This window comes from Macadamia integrifolia, chromosome 7 (assembly GCF_013358625.1).
Source record: "Macadamia integrifolia cultivar HAES 741 chromosome 7, SCU_Mint_v3, whole genome shotgun sequence".
NCBI classification, from domain to species: domain Eukaryota; kingdom Viridiplantae; phylum Streptophyta; class Magnoliopsida; order Proteales; family Proteaceae; genus Macadamia; species Macadamia integrifolia.
This window is the reverse complement of record NC_056563.1, coordinates 14,171,213-14,177,764: the sequence shown is the minus strand read 5'-3', so window position 1 is coordinate 14,177,764 and position 6,552 is coordinate 14,171,213. Positions and strand designations below refer to the sequence as shown.

At 37.1% G+C, this 6,552-nt stretch overlaps 1 pseudogene; it reads left to right on the top strand.

Annotated features, from left to right (window-relative positions):
• The first annotated feature begins 692 nt into the window (after positions 1-692).
• The window catches only part of LOC122083258, a 9,855-nt pseudogene continuing 3,995 nt past the window's right edge, over positions 693-6,552 (top strand).

Sequence of the window (6,552 nt, the reverse complement as noted above, 5' to 3'; positions counted from 1 at the left end):
AAAACCATATTTACTTTAAATCTGAGGATGAGAGCATGCTAGCATGGCTTCAAAAGTCTCCAAGCCCCAATTTTGCCAAAGTCGTTGTCGCACTTGCATTGAACCTACCCATTTAAAATTGGCAAACAAATCTATCTTCCTGAAATGCGATGGGTTAGGGTTTAATCGATTTGGGGCTTACAAGGGTAATATTGATATTTCAATATTTTTAAGGGTAATATGGTATCTAGAAAGAAAAAAAAAAACACTGCTGATGTCAGCATTTAAGGTATATTCTGTAACAAAAGCTGACAGTTGGGGATCTGAACGTAATTTGGTATTAAACAGGGGGTGATCCTATAATACTGGCATTCTCTAGGGGGTAGCACTGTAAATTATCCTACAAGCAATGTTTTCGTTAATTTCTATTTTTCTGTTGGCTTTTTATTTCTCTAAATAGCTTTTCCTGGTAATAACCCCAACCAATTGAGCTAGAGTGCTTATCTTCCACATGACCAAGTGGACAAATGAAAGTGAGTCTCAAATTTAAAATTTGAATCTGGGTCTTCCTTTCGTGTTCTATACTTTCAGGTGGTGGGGGATCATATATAGGAATGAATGTGGATTGAATAGGTATCTGCTAGTGCCCAGTGTCTGAATCCCCTTTTTTTTTTTTTAATGAAAGATTTTTGGTTCATGGGCTTAATAAAGATATGCTACATGCTGGGTTTGGGTTGAACGAAGTCATAATTGTGGATTTGGTTTCAGCTTGCGGGCAATCAATAGCATTTGATGATGGTCTGCAATTTCACGCCACAATGGTGAAGATTGGCTTAGAATTCCATTAGTTTGTGCAGGCAACAATCGTCCATTTTTCTGCAGCTTGTCACAAGATTAATCTAGCCTATATGCAATTTGAATCGGGGAGAAATGGCATAGTTGATTCAGCAAAGTTTTTATTTGATGTGATGCTCACAGGGACGTTGTTTCATGGACCTCCATGATTGTAGGTTATGCTCAAAGTGAGCAGAATGATGTTGACATTACAACTCTTCCATGAGATGCTGGCTAATGGCATCAAACCGAATGAAATTACAATGGTGAGCATCCTCTCAGCCACTGCACTTTAGGAGCATTAAAGCAAGGAAGATGGGTTCATGACTATATACATCGAATTTGTTAGATCAAACACCAAGAAACACGAAAGAGACAATAGATCCGCACGACATAGAGATTTAACGATGTTCATACACCAGGGTTGTGTGTTATGTCCTCGGGCGAAGAAGAAGATGTTTCACTATGCAAAAGAGAGATTACACCCAAGCAGCGGTGAGAAAACTAGCCCTGAAATCCTAGCTTAAAAAACCCCAAAATACAATGACTTTTTCAACAAGCAACAGTACATTTTATATATTCCAAGTCGCAGGTCGACCCATCGGGTTGCGGTCGATCCTATCGGCCCAACCCCTCTGTTTCCATCACAGATCTCAGAAAACTTCCCATTCTGGTCGCTGCCAAATTATGTCGGTTCAGGTCAATCTTCAAAACGGGTCAAGAATTCCAGACAAAGTTAACAAAATTCTATTCCTCTCAATGACAACTCAAGTGTCGGGCTTACGATATGTATGTGAATAGTGGAAGCATTGATGGAGGCTTGCAGGTGTTCCATCAAATCCGTGAGAAGGCTTCGTCAGTCTCACCAAGGGATGCTATAACATGGGTTGGACATGGCCTTTAAAAGTATTCTTAGATCTTCAAAGGACTCATATAAGACCTAATTTCATCACATTCATAGGAGTATTGAGCGCATGTTGTCATGTAGGATTGGTTGATGTTGTTATTTTGATAGTATGAAGAAGGTATATAATGTAGAACCAATTAGGCTCCGTCTGGTATCGTTTCTGTTCCAGAAACTCTGTTTCGTGTTAGAAACGGAAATTTCAGTTTCTGTGTCAAAACGCCGTTTTTAAACGATTTAGGGCTGTTTGGTGAATCTGTTTCTAGAACAGTTTCAGAACCAAGAAACGACAATTTTGCCGTTTGGTAATGCTTGTTTCAGAAACGGTTTTTTTTTTCTCTTTTCTTTTCTTTTAAGTCAATAATTACAAAAATAACATTAAAATACTATAAGCATATAAATTCTTTTGGGACAATAAAATATTAGACACCAATTAAAAAAAACATGGTTTTCAAAGGATGAATAAAATACAATATTAACAATGCCTTGTGCAAGTTAACTATTACATAATTCCCCAAATTTTCACTTTTTTTCCAAGTCTAAAGACTTGAATGTATGGAGGATGTCTTTCATCTTCTTTGTTTGGTCCTCTAATCCTTTAAGTATCCCTTCCAGATATCCTTTCATGTACTCGTTCGAAATGGAAGGTGGTCTGAATGATGTTAATGTTGAGCTTGAGCTTTCTGAACATAATGTATGTTGTATGGTAGAGATATGTGTTTCATCTTTCAACCATACAAACATACCACATCCACGGTTATTAGTCTATATCAAATAATAGATGTGATTAGGGTCATTGAAATTTAACATCGAATTAAACAAAAATCATAAATTATCTATAGGTATAGGTCAATCGTAGAAATAAATTACCCCAGTTGAATTTGGACAACATAGAAAATACTGTCCCTTGTTTGGATCTTTCGTCGCAGTTCGTACTTTGCATTGACCTTTACCACATCTACATAGATGTAGTTGGTCCACCCACATGAAAAAATTACATGAATCTTCACACTTGAAAAATTCTCTTCTAATATTTTTACCCGACTTGGTTGTATATTTACCACAACTCTTCCCACAAATTTCACAAGTTGCTATCATGAGGGGCATAGAAGAAGTCATCTGTAACAGAAATTTAAATATCAAAAAATTTAATATAGCATCCAAATATATGACATTCATAATAATATATCAACTTGTACCACATATATAAATGTGGCATAAAACAAGTACTACATGGGTTGAAACATCAATTTAGGTTTTCAGTTTTGGCAAAATAGTTATCGGTTTTAGTTTTCAACTAGTTCTGGCATCCTTTGCTGTCTAGCCATTGCATTTGTAATTCTTAGCCTAGTGGCATTCATCTCTTTTGCCCGATTTCGTTGACTTGATTGTATTGTAGAATGATCAAAAAAATCTTCATGTGGCGGATTCAAGTCATCTTCTGCAACTTTTAAATCATCGCTCATCCCCACGAATTCTGCATCAGTAAAATGCTCTTCTCGAATATAGTTGTGTAGCCCACAACATGCCAGTACGATTGATGCCTGAGCTTCCACTGGGAACTGATGCATTAGCCTTAAAATTTAAAATTTGTTCTTCAATACCCCAAATGTGCGTTCAATGACATTCCGAAGTGATGAATGTCTATAATTGAACAACTCTTTCAGTGTTCTTGGGGATCTTCTACGCCCTTTATAGTCCGGTAGATGGTATCTCTCACCCCTAAATGGTGTCAAAAATTCAGATTGGCTAGCATACCCAGAGTCGACAACATAATACTTTCCTACAGACAAAAAATAATATATATTATTACGTATACACTCAAATAAAAATCTAATATATTACTATAAAGTTAATATCTGGAGGTGGATGTGGAAAACTCAATCGAGGATCACTTCTTGCCTGTTCAAGTACTCGACAATCATTTGCACTACCTTTTCATCCCGCATATACGTATGTGAATCGCATGTCAAATGAACATGCACACATCACATTTTGAGTTGTGATCCCCTTCCGATTCCTATATCGAATTTGATCCTCTCTTGGAACTACCGCATGGATGTGAGTACCATCTATGGCGCCAATACAATGCTATGACATATAATGACAATTAAATGGCCAGTACATATAAGAATATAAACATTCATATATTTAATTACAAACATGTATCATATTAACATATTTACCTTGAAAAAAGGGTAGCATTTCGGGTTCTGTGCAATCTCTATCGTTATCATATTGACGTCTGGCGGTCTGATTTTCTCCTTAGCCAGGCGTTACATTGCAATCAAGACAACATTGAATGTTCGACTAACTGTTTCTCCTGAGTGGTTGAAATGATTTTGGGTGTCCCTATTACTTGAACCCTTTCCAACAATCCATAGGAACATTCCAAGATGTTCATCCACTCGGATGTTGGTCGTATCTTTCAATCACCCCCTATGTCTAACATAATCACATAGGTTAAGGAAGACATGACGTTCCATCATAAACTCTTCATAGCATCTGTTGGCATGCCCATTCAATACCTCATGCATCATGACAGCACCTGGAAATACACTATCCCTACATGGTTCTCGAATATATACCGCCTCACTTAGTAATTCCATTCACATGTGAATGATCGTATCTTCTTCATCACTAGAAGTTTCACATAATGCATTTGACATAACTGCAATAAATAAACAATTACTACTCAATTGGAAACAAATAACTGTAAAACATAACAATCTGACACATCGTCTCAACCCAAAACACATGTTCAACATTGCACACATCAATAATAGAAAAAAAAAACAAAAGAAATAAAAGCCAAGTCATGCAATGTATCTCCAAAAGTAAAATTACACACATCAAAAGTATTGTCTTGAATCCAAAATTATCAAAAGTAGCATTCAAACACAACCTCAACTACTCCAAGGCATCTAAAAGCCAAGTCCTCTTCACAGGCTCTGCACAGACAAACAACTCCCTCCAACTAGGATCAGCACACATACGACTGGTGGCCTTCAAATATATCTCCTTTGATATATCCGGTATGGAGGATATCACCGCCTCACATGCACTCACACTGAAATCTCGAGGACAAGATGCACCTACCCCACCACGAACAGGAGATGTAACAGAAGTACTGGATGCTTTCTCAATTTTAATGGATAAATACTTCCCATACAAGTCCTTCACGTGGCTATCTCCCTTATTGGCGCTCTTTTTTCTTCGTCCCGTAGGTGTCCTATCAAGACTTCGTTTTGTGGTGGTCTGAGTTGGAGTATGAGTATCCTCATGAAAGGGGTCAGTCATGCTTCTATGCACCGGGGTACTAGGGGAGTGAAAGACTTGCTCAATATCAACTGTATTAACAGCTTCGATGCCATCCAAATCTTGAGCACTATCAACCCCTAAGTTACCTCTAGCATATGCATCCCCAAATACCATGCTCAAATCTGGCCAATTGTTTAGTCCATACTTCTTGTACTTCAACCAACCTGGATTTGCCTGCATAAGCAGTCATTGTATCACTTAGATGTACTACTCATTGTAATCTAATTTTTAAATAATTCAACTAGCTAGTGAAATCTAGTGTACCTGTATTGCCCTATCCCATACGGACTCATCATCAACTGTGACTGCTTTTGTCATTGAGTTCCACCCAAATCTAGTTGTGTCAAGCAGTCTCTTGAATTGTTGATACTCGTGTTTCAACTTGTTCATCTTATTGCGTAATTGTTCTCTCCCAACTGTACGATTTAAAGCCTGCTGAAATTGCTTTGTAATGTCCTCCCATCCAGTTTTGTTAAATGAATTACCGGATTTGTGACCATTTTTTACAGCTTCCTTCATTGCTTCAATGAAAACAGTGGTCTCAAGTTCTGACCACTTAACGGCAGGGATACTACTTCCAGACATAATAGTTAGACATTATAAGTTAGTGTAAAAGTTAACATACTGGGACAAAAAAAGACTGAACACTAAAAAAAGAAATGACAAAGCTCATCTTAGAGAGAGATAATGGAAAGACCAATAAAACCAAGCAAGGTAACAAAGAAATCAAGCATAGGAAAATAACAAAGAAATCAAGCATAGGAAAATAATAAAGAAATCAAGCATAGGAAAACAATAAAGTTGTCCTTGTAGAGTCCCTCCCCCCCCCCTTTTTTGAGCTGGTAGCAGTACTGATTATGCCATTATATGCAAGTGGGACTTCAATTGAGAGACAAGAATCTCAGTTAATGGTATATAAAATCTCAACTCTCTCTTTCATGAGTATGATTCAATCTCTTTAGTTCAACTAATGGGTGCCTACAGTGAGTTTGGATCATAGAGGCAATGGTTAGGGTTGTGGAAGGAGACATAAAACTCCTATAAGATGTCAAAATAATATGCACCCATAGTTGGTGTTGCTGCAGGAGGACTTGCATTGATGGTGATAGTCATTGTGTTCATGTGGTTTTGCATGTTAACTATTTTCATCCTAATCTGATGCCTTTGTTCAATTGTATGTTTTCTCAGTTGCAAGTGACAAGGCCAAGGTTCTTTTGGGTTTACAGATTCTACTGATGAAAAGTTAACCATCTTTAAGTTCAAATTTCAGAACACAAGGAAAGTAAATGTCACATATACTTTCAGAATTCTCAAAAGCACTCAAAATTGTTTTTGTATGATATGCTCACTTGTCCCTCTACTCCATATCAAAGCCAGTACTGATTATGCTGCTCATCCTATTTGATCGTTTGCTTTACCTAGGATCTTTGGCTTTTTGGCCTTTTTTTTCCTGCTTAAGGTTAAGAAGTTCTCGAATGATTTGTAAATAATTTTGAAATTTAATAATTCAGCAA